This window comes from Lacerta agilis, chromosome 4, assembly GCF_009819535.1.
Source record: "Lacerta agilis isolate rLacAgi1 chromosome 4, rLacAgi1.pri, whole genome shotgun sequence".
In the NCBI taxonomy this organism is placed as follows: domain Eukaryota; kingdom Metazoa; phylum Chordata; class Lepidosauria; order Squamata; family Lacertidae; genus Lacerta; species Lacerta agilis.
Window position 1 is genome coordinate 35,051,084 of NC_046315.1, and position 20,354 is coordinate 35,071,437.

At 41.5% G+C, this 20,354-nt stretch overlaps 1 protein-coding gene across 4 annotated transcripts in view; it reads right to left on the reverse strand.

The window, feature by feature from the left end:
• The window catches only part of LOC117045545 (SH2 domain-containing protein 1B-like), a 34,496-nt gene that overhangs the window by 12,221 nt on the left and 1,921 nt on the right, over window positions 1-20,354 (reverse strand). Inside the window, exon 2 of one of the 4 annotated variants that reach the window (XM_033146689.1) lies at window positions 14,404-14,525. The exons of 1 other annotated variant lie outside the window; for it this stretch is intronic. The gene's annotated coding sequence lies outside the window, so the exon portion shown is untranslated. Of the gene's footprint in view, window positions 1-181; window positions 200-12,100; window positions 12,412-14,403; window positions 14,526-20,354 lie in introns of those variants that run through there. 2 more of the 4 variants (XM_033146690.1, XM_033146692.1) reach the window with 2 other exon arrangements.

The following is a 20,354-nucleotide window of genomic DNA, read 5'->3' on the forward strand; positions in this document are numbered from 1 at the left end:
AGTAGGCTTATCTTCCAAGTGGTGGAGATATATCTCAGTCTGCCAGGGCACTCCACCACTGACCTGCATGTTGAAATTCTTTTACAAAAGAGTTATTCTTCTACAGAGTGTAGCTTAGCTCAACAAGGCTAGGAGGCTGCTGTTGTGAATTGACATGGTGTTTAACTTGCATACATCTCACCTTTAGATGAATTGCAACCTCCTTTCACCCTCCACAATATCTGAAACCCACTGCTTTTTGTTTTCTACACCCTCATGCGCTGTTGGTGTTGATTATAGCCTCTTGAAACCTCCAGGTGGCACTGTAACTCTGCCTAATGCAAAGGCACGGGAAGCAACAATATCTGTTTTAAAACGTTCCTTTCCCCCAGTGGATAAAGAAATCAGAGCCACTCAGTGATATGCTTCTAGCTCCTTATATACTACTGTTACGTATTGGGCAAGTACTGCAATAATTTGATTTATATATTACTGATAGGATTTTGTGCCACAATACTCATGTATGCTTGATGGAGAATTTGGAAGCAATGCCTGAGCGATGAATAATGGTATAATTGTTGGTGCGTGAATAAACAAGCAATTCACTTAAAGGAAATGTGCAAAAAAATGTGGCTAATATTTAATTTTCACCCACTGAAATCTTAATATCAAAAGTCAGTACGTGTTGAGCTGCAGAGTTCATAACCATATGTTCCGTTCAGGGTATTGGGCAGGGCTGTGTCCTGCTGCTGCGTGCAGGGCAAAAGGACATTCTTCAAATTCTAGAGGACCTCTTAATATAATGCTCCATATTTATAAGCTATCTGTCTGCACAGCATGCTCACCTCATGAATTACCGGTACTTTGCTGCCCCAGGTAGAAGAAGGGAAAGGAGTAGACTGTGATTTAGAAACCTGTTATCTTATACAAGAGCGAGGCTCACCAGTGCATCTTCCCTCAAGGAATGGGATTGCTGGCTGGGACTGATGGGATTCTTAGACCCAAACACTGGGTTGGTTCTCAATGACCAGGCTCATTTAGAACAGGAAGCAAGATTAAGGCCCACACCAAGAGTGTAGTCCAGTACTAAAATGTAAACACTGCTACTAGTGGACAATCATTCATGGCGTGCTGCAGATTGTAGACCTTTTGCCTGTGTAGTCCCATTTTCAAATTCCCACATCCCCTTTCTGAAAAAGAACAAAGAGCAGTATAAGCTTCCCATCACTCATTTCACTCTTTGATTGGATGTTTACCAAAGCAAGTAAGCGGTACTGATGAAATAATGCTCCTGCTGAGATATCATCAGGAGTGTTTCTATAACAGCCCCATGGGAACATATATTGCTATCTAATTAAGGCTTATTTTTCAGCTATCAGACAGACAAATATGTTTCTAACTGCAGCTAGCTGCTGCTGAATCTGAAGCCTGGGAGATTTGAAATGAATTATATGCTAACAGAGAGGGGAAGAGATAATAGGGAAGATCCAGTCCAATATCACACAGACATAGCTTGCTTGAACTGTGAACCTAGTCCAGAGAAATGCTGCAGTCATGTAAATTTACATGGGAAATAGTCCCATCGGATTCAGTGAGGCTTACTTCTGAGCACTCAAAGTTGATGGCTGTTGACATCAGGGGACATCATCATCATAGCTAACTTGTCCCATTCATTTCAATGGAATTCAAGGTCCATTCATACTCTGGGCTTGGAGCATTCCTCTCTTGTATCTGACCCTGATGTCCATCTTTCTTGAAAATGGGCATCATATATTCACTCAGAAAGATCCAGCGTTTTGTAGAAAGTGTGTTTGCTTACTATTCACTCAGCAAAGGGAAAGGACCTTCAGTTTTTGGTATCTAAGTTTCCTTGTTGACAACAAAGGAAACTGCCTTATACTGGTCATATTATTTGCACATCTAGATCAGAATCGTTGCTTCTTTAATGGCAGCATTTCCCCAGGGTTTCTAACAGAGAGTGATTTCCCCAATCACTTACTACCTTACCCTTCTCACTTGGGTTGCAGGTCCAACCCCCTGCAGTACAGGAATCACACCTAAAGCACCCCTGACAGATGGCCACCCAAACTCTGTTTAGAAATCTCCACTGAAAGTGAGTCCACCACCTTCTGCTGTAGTCCATTCCACTGTCAGGCAGCTCTGACTGCCAGAAAGTTCCTCTAAATGTTTAATCAGAATCTACTTCCTTCGAATTTTAAATCCATTGGTTTGTGTACCAACCTCTGGAACAACAGAAAACAACTTTGTTCCATCATCCACCAGCCCTTCAGATATTTGAAGATGGCTATCATATCACTTCTCAGTTTTCTCTTCTCCAGGCTAAACACCCCCAGATCTCTCAACCATTCCTCATAAGGCTTGGTTTCCTCGATCATCTCCCTCAAATGGTTGTGGACTCTCCTTCCTTGGAGGTTTTTAAGCAGAGGTTGGATGGCCATCTGTCATGGATGCTTTAGCTGAGACTCCTGCATTGCAGGGGGTTGGACTAGATTTACCCTCAGAGTCCCTCCCAACTCTACAATTCTATGATCTTGGTCACCTTCCTCTGCCACACATTCCAGCTTGTCAATATCCTTCTTAAATTGTGGTGCCCAGAATTGGGCACAGTACTGCAGGTGTGGACTGACCAAGGCAGAATAGAGTGGGACTATTCCTTCATTTGATCTGGAAACGATGCTTCTGTTGATGCAGCCTAAAATAGCATTAGCTTTCTTTTTCTTTCTTTTTCTGGTGCATCACACCTTGTTTCCTTATGTAAAAATAATAACCACATTTTAGAAGTGTCCAAAACACACAGTAAAAATGCCTATGATTGGGCAGGCTTCATCCACTCTGAAGGGGCTACTGTGCCTGAAAATTTTATCCACTTCCATCAATAGGAAAAAAGTTAAAGCATAAAAATAAATTTAAAAATCCCTAATAGTGAAAGGGTTGAGAGGAATGAAGGAGACCAGTTAGGATGCCTCTGAATTGGCTATTTTATAAAGTGCTGAATTGTGTGAACCAAATCTTGTACTCCAGGGAACACCATTAGTAGTTGATAAACTGTTTTTTGAAAAGAAAATTTATGCACTATTTTACAGTTGGATCATCCTTTCCTAATATTAATGTCCACAGCCAAGTGTGATAACAAACCACCACAGTTCTGCTTCTGTTTCTGTGCAAATGCTCATTAGATCCATTACCTAATTAGCTAACCCATTAGCACTGAAAGCCTTTTGTGTACATATAATATGCAATACCTTATTTATAATGGTTGTGCAAGGCAAATTGGAAAGATGTCATAACTGGGCGATGTTCCTAATTAAAAGGCTTTCTATAACCCAAACATTGTAATTGCTGTGTACTCACAATGTGGTCTCTATGACTATACAGATTTTTTTTAAAAAAAAGAATGTATCCATAAAATGGGGCATGAAGTGGCACAGATTGCTTATACAGAAATTTCAAATGCTTTAATTGAGACAGATAATGCCTTAGGGAGGCCAACCACTAGCACCCAATCCCCTAGAACAGATGTGTGGTACAAGCTGGAGGACATACATACAAGACTCAAATATAGGCTGTGTACACATTACTGCCTTAAAATGCAGCTAAACCGCTCATTTGCTCAATTCACATCAAAGCTGGTTTAAAGGGAAAATGTATAAAAGCGTAGTATTCCCCAAAAATGACAGGATATATTGTGACCAATTTGTGTACATCGCTTTGCAAACCAGGAGTGGGAGTGCCCTGGATGCTGAGTAAATAGAAGTGCATATGCAGCTGTATATATAGGGTTGTCAAACGTCCAATATTTCGTGGACGTGTCCGGAATACCGCAGTTGGAAGCAGTGTCTGGGCAGAAATCGGCAAAAGTGTCCAGGAAAATCTGGCATGCAGTATGGCAACCCATGGCAGCAGTGTTGTTTTTGCCAATGTTCCTTAAAAATAGCTCAGATTTCAATTTTTATTTTTGTGATTTTGACAACAACTATGGTCAGTTGTTCAGTTCCAGTACCATGAATTGGGCTCGAAAGCACAAATAGGGAGAGTTTTCAGAACTGATGTTTTAGTATGAGACCCCATCAGGCTTTATTGGTTATAATTCTGGCGGCTGCACTAATTGCAGAATTATCTTTGAGCAGTACAAAGGCATCCCCACATACAACAGATTACAATAATCCAACTGGGATTAGTATTTTTCATCACCGTATTCATCAAGTTGTGCTTAATTTACACAGATTAGAGATTGCTTTTGGTGTCTTCCTTGTTGACTTGTGGTTTAATGATTTTGTAGGAACTCCATCCTCTATTCTGATGTTCACTCCTAATTTTGGATCATTTGTGAATAAATTCAGTAGCATAACTCTCAATACAGATGCATGGAGGACTAGTAGTAGATAGAGGAATATAGTTCAAAATAGATGGAAGTTACTGGTAATTGCTAGTTTCCATCTATTTTGAACTCTATTCCTCTGTGTCGTTTTTCTAACTTATCCTCTTATCCCATGACTACCAAGTTTCCGAAGAAGAAGAAGAGGAGGAGTTTGGATTTGATATCCCGCTTTTCACTACCTGAAGGAGTCTCAAAGCGGCTAACATTCTCCTTTCCCTTCCTCCCCTACAACAAACACTCTGTGAGGTGAGTGGGGCTGAGAGACTTCAAAGAAGTGTGACTAGCCCAAGGTCACCCAGCAGCTGCATGTGGAGGAGCAGAGATGCGAACCCGGTTCACCAGATTACGAGTCTACCACTCTTAACCACTACACCACACTGCAAGTCTCTTTTGTCCCTTTTTAATAGCTGGGCTGAGCACTCTTCAAAACTCCCATTGTTCTATGTGCATTTTGCGACAGGAAAAAAAAATAAAATTTCAGATTAAAACTGCTGAGTGGAAGGAAAAAAGGAACTTTCTCTGCCTCCCCGCTTCCAGCTACTCTCTGAAGAGTGGAGAAGTGACCCTCTTAAGGGTATTGAGGGGGTGGGCAGGGGAAGGACTAGACCATGCGAAAAATGAACATAATATTTTAGCTGCAGTTCATTCATTTTCAGCTTTGCATTTGTTATAAAAAAGAGCACGCCTCGACATTCCATTGTTGCACTCATAACCTAGGTTTAAGGTGCCTTTTAGCTCCTATCTCAGTTTCTAACACTGGGCCTGGGCCTCTTTAAACATGCTCAGTGTGACATCAGCTCTCGTATAACATTCAGTCAATTTGGCCAATGGTAGGAAAAGGGATAAAATCATTCTACCCTGTGTCAACACTTTTGAGAACATAACACAATGGTTTTGCTCCTCTCTGTATTTGATAAAATGTTTTTCACTTGTACAAATAGGACTTTATTTTGTGCTCGCAAGCAATTGTTTCTAATTCATTCAACAATGGGTTAACTAGAACACACCGACGTATTTGGACATGTACTACGAAAGCCGACTTTCAGTACTGGTTTCCTGTTTCCGATTTGTATCTGGCTTCCGTCACATAAATCTCTCTTTTTTTAACACCCTCATGCAGATTTTGGGTTCTAAGTGTAAAACGACTTAGAATTGCTATTTAGAAAACAACCCAATCTCAGCCAGAACCCTTGATGAATGGAGTTCTGCTCAAAACATTATTACAAAGTAGATCAGCTTCATATCAGAGCGTTGAAGTTTTTATTGCCTTTCCATTTCAAGTAATGGTTCCCTTGTCACAAGGGCTTAATAATGTGAATAGAGGGCATCTTTTAGCTTGACAGCATGATTGATATAATCTGCATCGTAACTCAAGAATAGATATGCAAATCAGAAATATTTCTTGAAGCAGTGAACTGGCATCTAGTCTGCAGGATGAAGCCCGTGAATACATGGCCATTCTCTGTTTTGCCAAACGCAATAGTTCTTTCGAATTCAGGGGCGATAACACTAGTGGAGAGTAGTTCTGTGCTTTTATTAAGCAGCAAGCTTGAATACAGAATAAAAGGCAGTGAAACAGCCTTAAAGCATAATAACATAGCATAAACAAGATAAAATACTTTCCCATTCAGTTATTGGGAGCTCCAAGGAATGTGAACAGGGAGACTAAAGCTGGCTGGTACACAGCCCTCTCTGAGTCAGGCCCTACACTGAAGCTCAAAAGATTAGACCCCATCAGGGAGATTTATATACCTGAGAGCCCAAGCGGCTATGTGATGGCTGGCATATTATCTCTCCTTTTCCAGAAGCCATTATTGGGATGGTATGAGGATGTTACATCACCTGCAAGGTGAGCTAGGCAAATAAACAGGGGCCAAAACAAATACAATACCTTGTTACGCAGATGCAATCGTTACAACATATAGAGCACAACAGGCTGAATGGTAATGTTTGTAACAAATTTATTTGCTGGTTACTTCCTACAAGTTGGTAACCGCACTTATAGAATGTGGTTACCCACATACGGTGGTGTCCGCAGCCATACAGAGAACAAAAACTAAGGATAGATCCACACTTTTAAAAACCCGGACTGACATTCATGAGAACACCAAGCGAATCCATTCTTCCTTAGAATTTAATCACATGACGAGAGACATTGAGAGAATAGTGAAACACCATTGGCATATCTTAAAAGAGATTCCTGGTTGCGAGGTCCCTCCACCCTTTGGGAAACAATGCACTAGATCCCTTTGAGATATACTGGTACACACTGATCTAAAACCCATACCACAACAACAGACTTTAATAACAGCCCTTAGAGGTTTTTTCAAGTGCGGACACTGCATTGCATGCAGATACGCACTTCCAGTAAAGGAGTTCACCAGCAGTGAGAGTTTTAAATTCACCATACAATCATTTGCTACATGGGCTACTGCACGCACTGTATATGTAATAAAGTGCACATGTGGTTTATTTTATGTGGGACAAACCACAAGACCAATCAGAACCAGGATATTGGAGCATTGTTCTAGGATCGGAAATAGAATTTTGGATGCTCCTCTGGTATCCCATTTCATCCAAAAATCGCACACTGAGGATGACCTGACGTTTTTTGTACTTTGGACCTATCAAGGACCTCTTAAAATGCAGGAAGAGTCCTTACACAGAAGGAAAGCAGATTTGTTTTCTTACTAAACACTCTTCATCCTTTAGGTTTAAATACTGAATTGGACTATACCTGCTTCTTATAAAGACATATCCCATACAAGCTATGTGAAATATATACAATATAAGAGCTCTGCCTATGACACACCATTGTGGTCATATTCTTTTGAGATTGCATTTAGGTTAATTATCTACTCCTGTCTCATCACCTGGTTTTGCTTATTAATGGTGTATTGAGACTCATTGGCCATTACTATTGACAATCGTCCAATGATCATTGCTTACGTAATCTGTTACACACTTTGAGGAAGCCCTTCGGGGCGAAACAAGGAAATATCTGGAAACCTTGTTCTACCCAACCCAGCTGCCTGTGTCTGCTACCTATGCTAGCCAACCTCATCAGCTGTATTGTCCGTGACATTCCGGGGATCTTTCCTTAACCACATTTGAGGACTGTGTAATATATGAACTCAAACAAGAATGTATTAAGAAAGGAAGAAATATATCTGCATCGAGTTTAATTAAATAGGTTATATACCTTGCTTAAGGATTGTATATGGTGTACATCCTGGACTTTATTTGTGTGTTAGGAAGTAGCCAGTACAGAAATTTGTTACAAACATTAGCATTCAGCCTGTTGTGCTCTATATGTTGTAACTAATAAACAGGGGCCAGCATAATTCATTGTTTTTTAACCAAGTTGTAAGGGTATTGGGTGGGATGTGCCTGGAAGGAGAGGAGTAGGGAAGAGTCAGGGGAGCCCCAATCGCAGTGGTTCTGAGTAGGGGGAGGTATGGTGTGGGAAGAGAGGCAGACTGGGTAAGGGGCACACGGCCAAGGCAGTGACTGTGCCATGTGCCAGACCCTCCTCTATCATAGGGAATTACAGTTGTCATATCAGCCAGCCCTCTGGTCTGCGACTGCTGCTGTTAAATGCCACGTCATCCCAGAATAAAATTTCCCTCATCCATCATCTGATTATGAAGAGGCTGATCTGGCATGTATCACTGAAACCTGGGGGTGTGTGTGTGTGTGAACAGGGTGGAGTTGGTCTCACCCAGCTGTGCCCACCTGGGTACTCATTGCAGCACCATGCCAGACTCAAGGGTTGGGGAGGGGCAGTTGCTGTGATCTGTAGAGATTCTCTATCTCCAGGTTCTCTGTCCAGTTGGCAGGGAACCTAGAGTGTGTGTTCCTGATGTTGGGCCATCAGAACAGATTAGGGATTCTGCTGGTTTACCACCTGCCTCACTGCCCAGCAGTCTCCCTACCTGAACTGACAGAGCTGATCTCGGAAACAGTGTTGAGGACTCCCAGACTTCAACATCCATGCCGAGGCAGCTGGCTCTGGGGCAGCTCAGGACTTCATGGCCACCATGACAACCATGGGGCTGTCCCAACAAGGCAGGCCACACTCTGGACCTTGTTTTCTCGACTGGGCAAGAAGGGGGTGATTGGAAGGTGGGGGACATTGTCATCAGTCCCTTGTCATGGTCAGATCACTTCCTGTTGAGATTTAGGATGTCAGCACCATTTCCCCTCTGCAGAGACGGAGGACCTATTAGGAAGGTCTGCCCTCGGAGGCTGATGGATCCAGTGGGATTCCAAACAGTTTTGGGGGATTTCCCGGCTGATATGACTGGTGCTCCTGTCAAAGCCCTGGCCAACCTCTGGAACACCAGAATGGCTCAGGCTATTGACACGATTGCCCCCGAGTGCCCTCTCCCACTTTGTGGAGCTCGATTGGCCCCCTGGTATACTCCAGAGCTTAGGGCAAAGAAACAAGCTGGGAGACGGCTTGAATGCAAGTTCAAGATCCCAAATGAATGCAACTGAACACTGGTAAGGGCTCATTATCAAGTCTACCTAGTGGCAGTGAAGGCAACAAAGAAGGCATACTTTGCTGCCTCCATTGCATCCTCATTATGTCGTCCGGCAGAGCTTTTCCGAGTTGTATGGGGCCTTTTACAGGCTGGCCAGAAGAAGGTAATAGAACCAACAGTAGCTCACTGACTTGCTGCAAAGCATTTTGAGAATAAAATTGCTTGCATCCACCAAGACCTTGACTCTGCTGTTATAGCAGATGAATCTCACGGGATGTCCAGAGCACAGTCTAGTCCTGTTGTGTCGGATGAGTTTCAGATGGTAAGTCTCGAGGATGTGGACAAGGTGCTCAGATCGGTCAGGGCAACCACTTGCGCTCTAGACCCTTGCCCCTCTTGGCTGATAAAAAACAGCAGGGACGGAACAGTGATCAATGCCTCTTTACAAGAGGGGGCGGTCCCTGCCTTTTTGAAGGAGGCAGTGGTAAAACTGCTCCTTAAGAAACCTTCCCTGCATTAAGAAAACCTAACTAACTACCAGCCAGTTGCTAATCTCCCTTTCTTGGGCAAGGTTCTGGAGTGAGTGGTCCCAGACCAGATCCAGGTGCTTTTGGGAGAAACTGATTTTCTGGATCCATTTCAATTGGGGTTTAAAAATTGGGTTTGAGAAAGAAACATCAAAGCTAGATAAATACCTGTAATTATTACAAAACAAAAAAAAAACACTATCTCAAACCTACAGACTCCTTCTAGTAGCACCTTAGAGACCAACTGAGTTTGTTCCTGGTATGAGCTTTCGTGTGCATGCACACTTCTTCAGATACACATCTGAAGAAGTGTGCATGCACACGAAAGCTCATACCAGGAACAAACTCAGTTGGTCTCTAAGGTGCTACTAGAAAGAATTTTCGATTTTGTTTTGACTATGGCAGACCAACACGGCTACCTACCTGTAACTGGAACTACAGACTCCTGCTGGACTGGGAGGTCAAGGACGAAGAGATCAAAGAAGTGATGATTAAATGGGCAAAAGGTCTTGTTACTCCATCCAGTTGGAGGATTGGGAAAGATTATGGGGGAAAGATTTAAAATTTACGGCTTGCTACACAATAAAAGAAAACTTCATGAAAATGCTATTTAGGTGGTACATGACCCCCAGCAAATTTGCCAAAATATATAAATCAAAGTTAAATGTATGCTGGAGGTGTAACCAAGGGGAAGGAATGATATACCACATGTGGTGGGGTTGTGACAAAATTTTAAAAAAATCTGGAATACTATCTATGATGAATTTAAAAAAATGTTCAAACATTTGAGAAGAAACCTGAAGCCTTTCTTCTGGGCATTATGAGAATTGATATTTTAAATGATAAAAAGGGTGTTCCTATATGCTACAACAGCAGCAAAAATTTTAATGGCAAAAACTTGGAAGGGGGATAAGGACACCAACAAAGGAAGAACGGCAAACCAAATTGTGCGAGTATTTGGAATTAGTAAAAATTACAGAGGCAATTAGGAACCAGCCAAACCAAAAACTTAAAAAGGAGTGGAAATGTGTTAAAGACTATCTGGGAAAACATTGTTCTCAGATAAAATCCTTGATAAGTTTTGACTAGATTTTGCAAATTAAAGAACAGATAGATAAGGTAGATTATGTAGTAGAAGGGTAATAAGGAAAAACAAGAGAGTTGAAAAGAGAAGGAAGATGTAAGAAGCTGCAATGAGGTGGTTGAGAAGTCACTTGTGAAAAAATATTGTTACTGTTTGGACCATATATGTGTACAATGTATGTTAAAGAAAGAATGGAATATGAATAAGAATGATAAACTTAAAACTCAATAAAAAGCTTTTTAAAAAAGGGAATAGCCTAACTGTTATCTATGCTCTGGTAACTTCAAGGTTAGATTACTGCAATGCATTATACATAGGGCTGCCTCTGAAGACAGTTCAGAAACTTCAGCTAGTGCAGAATTCAGCGGCCAGGTTGCTCACTGGAGCAAGAAGGTTTGAGCATATTACATCAAACCTGGTCTGACTGCACTGGCTACAAATTAGTTTCCAGGCCCAATTCAAAGTGCTGGTTTTGACCTATAAAGCCTTAAATGGCTTAGGACCACAATACCTCAAGGACTGCCTCTTTCCATATGAACCTACCCAGTCCCTGAGATCATCTTTTGAGGCCCTTCTTTGTGTGCCTCCTCCTCAAGAGGTCTGGAGGGTGGCAACGAGAGGGCCTTCTGTGCAGTGGCTCCCCATCTGGGGAATGGTCTCCCCAGGGAAGTTCACCTGGCGCATTGATTATACACCTTTAGGTGCCAGGCAAAAACATTCCTTTTTAACCAGGCCTTTGGTTGATCTTATTTACATCCAACACCATTTTAGACTGTGGCTTGGGGTGGGGTGGGGGTATTAGGTTACTGCTTTTGGTTTGATTTTATATGTTGTGGTCTTGCTGTGAACCACCCTGAGACCTCCAAGGATAGGGTGGTGTATAAGTTGAATAAATAATAAACAACAATAATAATCCTGCAGCTATACTACTGCTGGCAGGCAACTTGGCCTTCAGGTGACCCAGAAATGGGTTGTCCCACATCCTGCCAATACTTATCCCTGAAGCACAAGCGACAAATCAAGACAACAAAGCAAACAAAAAAACCCTGAGAGTCCTAAAGGGTTAATCCCTTCAGGATGCACCAATAAGCAAGGAAGGTGAATGGTACAAACCAATGAAGCTATCTCCTCGAAATACAAAATTCTTCCGCAATGGGTTCCCCCTATATTCCACCCCTTTGGTATGTACAATTCGCCTCCATGCCCTGGCACTCTTTTACTTCAGATTTTTAACATAAGCTATATTTTTGCATACAGTTTTTGAGTTCTGACATACAAAAGACTTACTAATACAAATGAAATTGCTACAGAAATCAAAAAGAACATCATACTAGATTCATACTATTTTTCATCATTGGGCTCCAACCTGAGAAAATGTCCCACCAATGATGTAACGTCAGATCTTCCATGCCTTGGGTAACCCAAACTAACTCAGCTCACTCTTGCTTAATTCTTATCTTCACCCCTTTATCATTTTTTGGATAAAGCATGCAATTTGGCCTGAATGTCCTTACTTTCCAATAGCATTTGGGCTACTGAAGCCCCAAAGAGGCAGGAGCAGCTTTGATCAGCCCAGAAGTCATCGCACTAGCCCTCTTTGTAGGAGGGGCAGAGCATCAGTTACCTGGTTGCCTTTGCTGGCTATGGGGTGCAGCTCCTGCTGCCAGTTGAGCCTGGAGGTGTTCAGATCCCACTTTGAGGGGTGGGGAGGGCTCACCCTCTATTCCTCACGTCACACAATCTGCTGCTCAGTGACGCTAGTACTCAGTGTCCCAAAGAAAGCTTGTTCAGATGAATTTCTTTGTTTTCTACTCTTGCTTGATTCTTAATGATAAGTAGCAGATCTTGAAACATCGTCCATGCAAATGTCACACTGAGAATTCCACAAGTAGCATCTTGCTGATGACTGGACAGAACTCTGGTGACCCAAGTGAAGAATCTATTACAGCTTGCTCTTGGTACCAGTGACTTATGGAGGAAAACCAAAGGCTGAAGACTGTGATAGAAGCTATTGAAGAGAAACTACCCTGGCTTGAAAGAAAAGATGAAGGCAGTGAAGACAAGGAATGCTTTCAGTCTAAATCCCAAAAGACTCCTTAGGTGGTGTGAAGAATCCCTGTGGCTATTTTTGTTTCTCGTTTTATATGTATTTCTATAATTCTTTTTTAAAAAAAGGTTTGTTTCAAATAAATTGCTGCTGCTCCTCAATAAAAGACAACTGCATATTCTAAGAAGAAATAATGGAAATTCATAAATCCCACAATACTTTAATAGGAATGGCATTCACATTAGAACACATGCCATTCAAATTTCCTGCATGACTCAGAAAACCTTTATCCCAAGGCACAAGAAGAGACGAACCAAAATAGTTCAAGTTGTTGAGGAACTTCTACCTCCTTTACTAACCACCTGTCTTAAAAAGAAAATCTGTGGCGTACATCTCTTTTGCTTGTTACAGTTTAAAAATATGGTCCCAGATTATGTAGACTGTGGAGTGTGGGAATGCGATATTTCTATAGCCTCTTGAAAATGAAACATTGCTTTGTGTATTCAGTTCCCCACTATTTACGCCTTCCACACCCCTCACTAAATCCTAGTGCAAGTGCCCTGGAACATTCACTGTTACAATTTTGGGGTTTTTCAAGACAATTGAAAATCTGTTTTATGCTTACAATGCTATACTCACCCTTCCCCAATTCATCGCCATCGCTACAAAACCCACTTCTCACATAGTGGACAAGTTGTTCTCCAAAACTGCCACAGGGACTGCATGGCCATCAAACAATTATATATATAAAAATTAATGTTAGAAATCATTGCATTCAGCTGAGGAAGGGAACAGCTTTGCTGGCACTCCTCATATAGCAGCGAGAATTCCGAACATGGAAAAGAAGTGATTAACACATTGTGGCCTGGAAGGAAAGCACTGTATTGCTTGTCAATGTGCTGTCATATCACCTAAGATCTGGGACATTCATGAAGACCTTTCTCCATGCTGCCCATAGCATTGGACACTAGCTGGGTGTAGTAGAAATATGGAAGATAAATGGTTAACCCGAGGAGGCCTTGCACAATCAACCCTTCATATGACCATATGGAAGCAGGACTTTACAGCTCTCCTAAGCTCAGCAGTAGTGATTCTAATGCCCTACTGCTGCTGACTTGCAGCAGTGCTCCTTGTGCAGTGATAACACAGCTGTAGATTAATTTCTTTGCTTTCCTGCTAGCGTAGATCATGAGACACCTCCCCCCCCCCAAGCCGGGTAAAGGTAGCTTAGCAATTAAGCCTCATGACTTGGGGCAGACAAGGGTATAAAAATCCTTACCATATTTATTAGAGAAATAGGGTGCTTTGATGCATGCTTGAACAGACGTAGGCATAGCCTGGCCAGACTGAGGTCTACTCTGCTGCTACTTCCCTGGGGCTCCCACCCAGACGAGAGAATGCCACTTGTTCCGTATGTTCGTCTATTCTATCCTTGTGTAAGATAAGCCTGCTGCTCAGTAAATTTCAGCCTTTCTTCACTGTGTTTTGCATTTGCTTCAGAGATACAAAATAAAAAACATAATAGAAAAAACCCTTTTGCCTTTGGTGAAACACTGGGGAAGGGGGAGGACTATACACAATTTTTGCTTTAGGTGCAATCTCTGGAACATAACCCCCCATAAGTTGTGGGCTTACTGAAATGTGGCTTGAGTAATAGGATGATACTGTGTCCCTGTAACAAAAGTGCTTTCTTGCTGTCTCCATCCAATGGAACAAATTTATTACATGGAAAGTATTTTTTCAGGGTGGCAGGTGGTGACATAATCAACTAAGATAGCTGCTTAATTTGCCAACCTTACACTGTTGTTTAAATGCAAATTAAATTCTCAAAAGCAAGAGCCTCAGATGGGGTATGCCTCATAGAAGAAAGAAAAACAAACCTGGTCAGCTCAACTTGTGGATTTCACCTTCTCTTCCTTCAGCAACCTTGCCGGTGTCACCAGGCCCACAGAGAGCAACAGTGCTGGCCAGTATCTCACAAGGTGGGAACAGAGAGACAAGCCTGATGAACAAGAATTACAACAGCTGAACTAGTGGGTCCAGATCTGCAAACAACTGGCTCAGGATTGGTCCAAGATTGGTCCATAGCTCTCTTCCCTCTGAGATAGGATATTGCTAACTCCAACAAAACACTAGCTGAAACTCAGACTACCAAAAATGAAGCTTTTGTTTGTCCAGAGCCTTCAGTACAAAGCATCCTTAAGATCCCTTGAACGATCACAAGAAGAATAAAAAATTGGAATGGAAGACATTTTGGACCATGAGAGATCCTTTAACATTAGGGCCACAGAGTTGTCGGAGGACTTTGGGGAGCAAAACTTTCAAGAGGCCTTCCTCTCACAGATCAGTTCTTTTTCAGGATCTCTCTCTAAGGACTTTGCAACAGAGGTGAGAGTTCTGAGCTTATACCCTGGTGCTAACTGCACCTGGAGTTCAGTATAATTGGGGCTACCCTTTTAAATTATGAGTAAGCCACAACATCATAACCAAATTGACAACAAAGCTAAAAAAAAACCACTTAATCCCCTCAATTTACAGCCTGAATTGAAATACCAGGAAATACAGTAAAGAAGAAACAGGTCCAGATAACCATTCCTGGCAGCTCAAGATGAAAAGAGGAAGGGGAAAAAAACACATAAGACAGACCTTACGGAAAATGAAAACATATTCTCAACCCAACAGGGCTGCTTAACATGGATATGTAACTTGACAGTGATTAATCCCACCTCCTTGAAATGTTTGTAGGAGGGAGGGGAGGGGTCTACCAGGTTTCCTCTGACTTGTCCCTGCTGCATCAGATTCAGAGTTTTCTGTGGATCTGTCAGTGATTTGGAGATAGGTATTATTGTTTTGGAGGAAGAGGAGGCGGCTGGATTATTTTCTGGTATTACGTGGTGGGGGAGCCTACTGCTTCGCTCAGAAACTGGAACCATCAATATCTTTGACCATGCCCCTGGGGAATTGGTATTACCAATGGGAAGTGAAATACTGTCCCCCTCCCTTATGGAGGCCTGGCTCATGGCTTCTCCAAAGTACAACCACTCTCAAAACTACAAAAAGAACTTCACAAATTTGTTGAATTAGATGATTATGGTTCATACGCTTCTGCTTTAATTTGGGAGACTTTCAAAGCAGTGGTTAGTGGAATTTAAAATACCGGTAGCAAGCATAAAAGAATCAAAAGAGAAAATGCCATTACTTCTACCCTCAACCCAAAAATGAGGAATGTGAAAAGAAACCCAAATCCACTGCAAGCAAAAGGTCAACAGTAAATTACTATGCAAGAGAAGAGAATGAGAATGATTAACAATACCCAATTAACAATACCCAAAATAAAAGACTCAATGCAATACTCAAAACAAAAATGCCATTAATTTGGCAATAAAAACTCTAGATTACTAGTTAATCAACTCCACACGTGTTAATCTAAAAGGCAGGTCCACTCTTTTAAATTTGATGGCCTAAATATTCCAAAATTAACTCCAGAACAGAAATATCTCCTTTTACTATTAAGAAACTTCAAAACTGAAAGCCCTTTAAATCAGCAGCTCCAGATACATGGTGTGTCTTTACAAAATGTTTGCTGACCAGTTGACACCATTCATCTTAGAACTTCTTTTTGCTATCCAGTCGGGGTGGTAGAGGGGATCCCCAATACTTGGAAAAATAAAAAAAACATAGTAGCAATACAGTACCTAAACCTCAAAAAGACCTAGAAGCAGTTGACTCTTATTGCCAAATATCTCTCATTAGTGTATATAATAAGCTTTTTACATGATTACTAGCCTTAGTTTTACCAAATTACATACATCCAGAGCAAGCAAAGTGACAGACTATGGGTAGATACATCTACTTAAAGTGATAGTCAGTATTTTAGAAAGAACATTGTATCATTCACCTTTTGTTACCACTTTAGGGAAAGGGGAGGATGGGTCAAATGTTTATTATTGATGTTTGTTATATTGTGCCTTCTATGTTTCGATATACAGTATGTACAAAAACCAAATACACAGGATTTTTTTAAAAAAGTGTTTTTAAATAGTGTCTTCTGCAGTGACTGCAAACTATTCCGGACCTGTCCATGGTTGGGAAAATCCCCATGAATACCCCTTCATCTCCCTTCAATACCAGTGACGTTCAGTTATTATCAGCCTAAGCCATGTTCAAGCCAGTGAGGTGAAAGGCTATTTGTATCCTGTTACCAATCCCCCTGAGCCAAACAGGCATTCTATGGTGCTTCTCTTAATCCGGTTACCCAAAGCCAATTTGTTTCTTTATAATGAATTGTGACTTAATAAGATTGTACAGGGTGTACTAGAAAGGGATGCACAATGCAAAGCAAACCGCCGCCCCTCCCCCATGCAGGCAGATTTTGATATAGGTCTTTCAATAATATTCCTTGCTATCTAAAATTAATTCTGCACCCACCTTTAAAAAAAACAACAACAAAAAGATGAAAGGAAATATCACACAGGATATTATCAAAGGCAAGCTCCATAAGTGGAAGCTGTGCAAACTGTGCTCGTCAGTAGCCCCCATTCGTTTTAATGGGCCCGCACAGAGAAACATGCCGTAGGAAAACATACCCCCAGTCTCAAACTGCATTCTGTATTAATGAACAAAATAAGCAGCTGGAATGTAAAAATCCCCAAGGTTAGAAAGCCTCATATTGTGCAGAGAATGACAACAGTTAAATATAGATGTCAGTCACACTTGCTTCCAGCAGTGCGAATAGATTATACAATTGAGAGGCTAAGTTAAGATTAAAGAGCAATGATTTGGAGATGTTACCCTAAATCATTTCAATGAAGAATAATGAAGGTTTAAATTGGCTTAGTATCAAGACGGACAACTGAGGTTAAGAAAATAGGTCACCCAAGACGTTGTAACGCCACTGGCAAGGAAGAGGTATAAATGAAGGCAGCTGCCCTTTGCTCGTGCCCTTTGTACTTATCTCCTTAATTATTTCACTTGGCCTGCCACACAGCTTCACCGTGCTTGACAAAGAGCAGAAAATCCAGTGATAAAGATCGGCTTTCCTTTAAAAAAATAAAAATAAAATAAACTCCAGCTGAAGATCCTTGAGCTGTGAAATACAGTGATCACCAGTTTGCATGATAGAGGCTCTTACACAAACTTTAGCCACAGTGAAACAGGTAGAAATTAACATGCAAGACCTTTGCCTGGCAAATGCAGTGATAGCAAAAGCTACCCCTGTTGATTTCTGCCTGTTTGTGAAACTGTGTAAAAAGTGACAATAGTCTCAATTTTGTGTGACAAGCACACAGAGTGCAGTGAGATTGAGTGTTGGGGGGGGGAGACTTTGTTAATTTCATTGTACACAGGTTGTACATTGACAATAAGGGTATTATTATATTAATCCACATCACAATAAGCCTCTCCAGGTATGCGGTGTCTGTGTCGGTGTCGGGGTCTGGGTCAAATTTTTTTACTCACTTGCTAACATTGCCTTCTTTGGATAAATGCAAAGGATAAATGTTCATTTGCTAGAAATAATGATTTGGTGGGCAATTCCTTTCTTCTGTCAGTGCTCCTGTGCTTTTAACACTACACAACAGTTCAAAACTCATCTGGTTTCCACTGCTATGGAGATGCAGCAATAGGGAAAGCCAAAGCTATTTAAGGTCAGCCTGCCATGTAGATGTCAATTCCTTTGGGTAAAAGAGGTAGCTGCCCTAATAACTGAGCTGGAGGCTGAGGAATCCAGGGCTGCTTGGTAGAATGAGAAGTCACCTAGAAGAGAGCCTGCAACACAAGAGATTGAAAAAGGTTGGAATGACACACTTCCTGAACATCTGGTAAAAGCCAACGAACAATGAAAGCCACTATTAGCCATCTCCAAACACAGTAGAAACAACAGACAGTCAGTCACGGTATCTGTACCTCAGAAAAAAAAATGGTGAGTACATGAATTTTTTTATTGTATAATTGAATTTATATTTGTAGTGAAGTTGATGGTTTGTATTGTTGTTACCAAAGAAAGTCCAGACCTTGAAGAAAACGTTGGGGAAACGGGAAGTTTGAAGCTAGCCACCCGTCGGGAGAACACACCCACATGTTGGAGGGATTCTGAATAACCTTCCCCAACATTGTGAGGATGGACCTTCGCGTCTGATAGACATTTGCTATACCATCTTCATCATTATATTGAACATTATATGGCACTTTGTATTTTTGCACTTTGTAAATTGCACTTTGTACTAGCACTTTGATGATTTAAAGCATATATAGGTTTGCCTCTGATGAAATATTTATAAATGCCCTTTGCATTATGATATTGTCAGTTTAGTTTCATATTTATGCAATTCTTCCAGTGATATACACGGTTTTGTATTTTTTCTGCAAACACAGGGCAGCGTTTCTCTAGCCCTTGGCATGTTTGTGTTCATAGCCGTATAGACTTTGAAGCAGAAAAGCAATTTGATCAGAAATGCCAAAATGGACTGTGATGGTGCTTGACTAACCTCATTAACGTCTACATTTAAACATGTATTGTATGGACTGTATAGGCAGTTTGCAGTGCAAAGTCAATACAAAAGACAGTGAGCACATATAACTACAGATAGAAGCAGTTCCTAACAGTCAGCCTAATAGATCAGCCAACCCAATATAACTGCTTCAATGTCCAACATTTCACGAGATTTCAGACTTTTTTGGTTTCTGAAAAGGAAGAAATGATGAAAAAATAATTTGACTGAACAGTGAAATACAAGATTTGGTTCCCAGCAGAACAGCGCAACATCCACATTTGCTTTGATTTTTAGAGCAGTGCAGGTGCATTGCCTGGGCATCTAGGGTCAGGCATTGCTGAACCACAGAGACTCCACATGAAAAACCTGCCCCCCCATGCCAAAAGCAAAGCAAAGCAAACTATTTTTTTAGGCTCGCCTTCCTCCCTCCCAACATCATCTCCCAGGCTCCAGCTGCTAGTGGAGAACTTCACTTCTTAAAGGGCATCCCTTTGGCCTGAAGAGAAGTGCTCCTGCATTCCAGGGACTTTTGAATGTGACACTAGACTATTGAGGTATGTGGGGGGGGGGCAATTCGGTCCTTCGGGCTCAGGAAAAGTTGCCCATGAAGGTCCTGAGTCCCTGGTGCTGTGGGAGGCTGTTTTGTGGGGCCCTGTATTGCTAGGCACAGGCTTAAGAGTCTTGAATCCATCTGGCCCCTTAGCTGACTTGGCAGATGCCAGATCTGCATCTTGGTTGCTGGACTCTGGGGTCATTCCATTGGTTCTCCACTTCCAAAACCAATCCCAGCAGGAAGTGCCAACACTAAGAGGCAGCAGGAAGAGAAGCATTTTCTAATCGGTTCTTTTGAATACCTTGAAGGCCCAAGTAGGTATGATGTTAAACAAGTTTAGCATTTAATGTGAAGCTTTTTTTATTATTATTATTTTGCTTTTTTATAAAAAAAATGCATGTGGCATCAACAGTGGGGTGGGGCTGATGGCTATTGAGACTACAGCAGGTAGCAGGATACTGAACCCATCTTCCCCAGCTGCAATCTTGAAGCAAACCTCTGCTTTGGCTTTGAAGCTGGTGTTTCCAATGGGAGGAATACTCCTGTCCCCAGCTTTAGAGATATGGTTTTGTCCAGTCATACTTATTTTCTCATCTTCTTTTCTAGAAATAATAAAATCTACTTGCGCCTATACTGTAACTAACAGTACGATTAGTGTGTGGTAGCAAAATTGCACCATTTAAAATTTTATTTTAGAATTTTTTGTTCTGTTTCAAAGTGGGCTCTCAAAAAATGAAAGATAATAATAATAAAGCAATATCTATATCCATTTACTCAGTATCAAAAC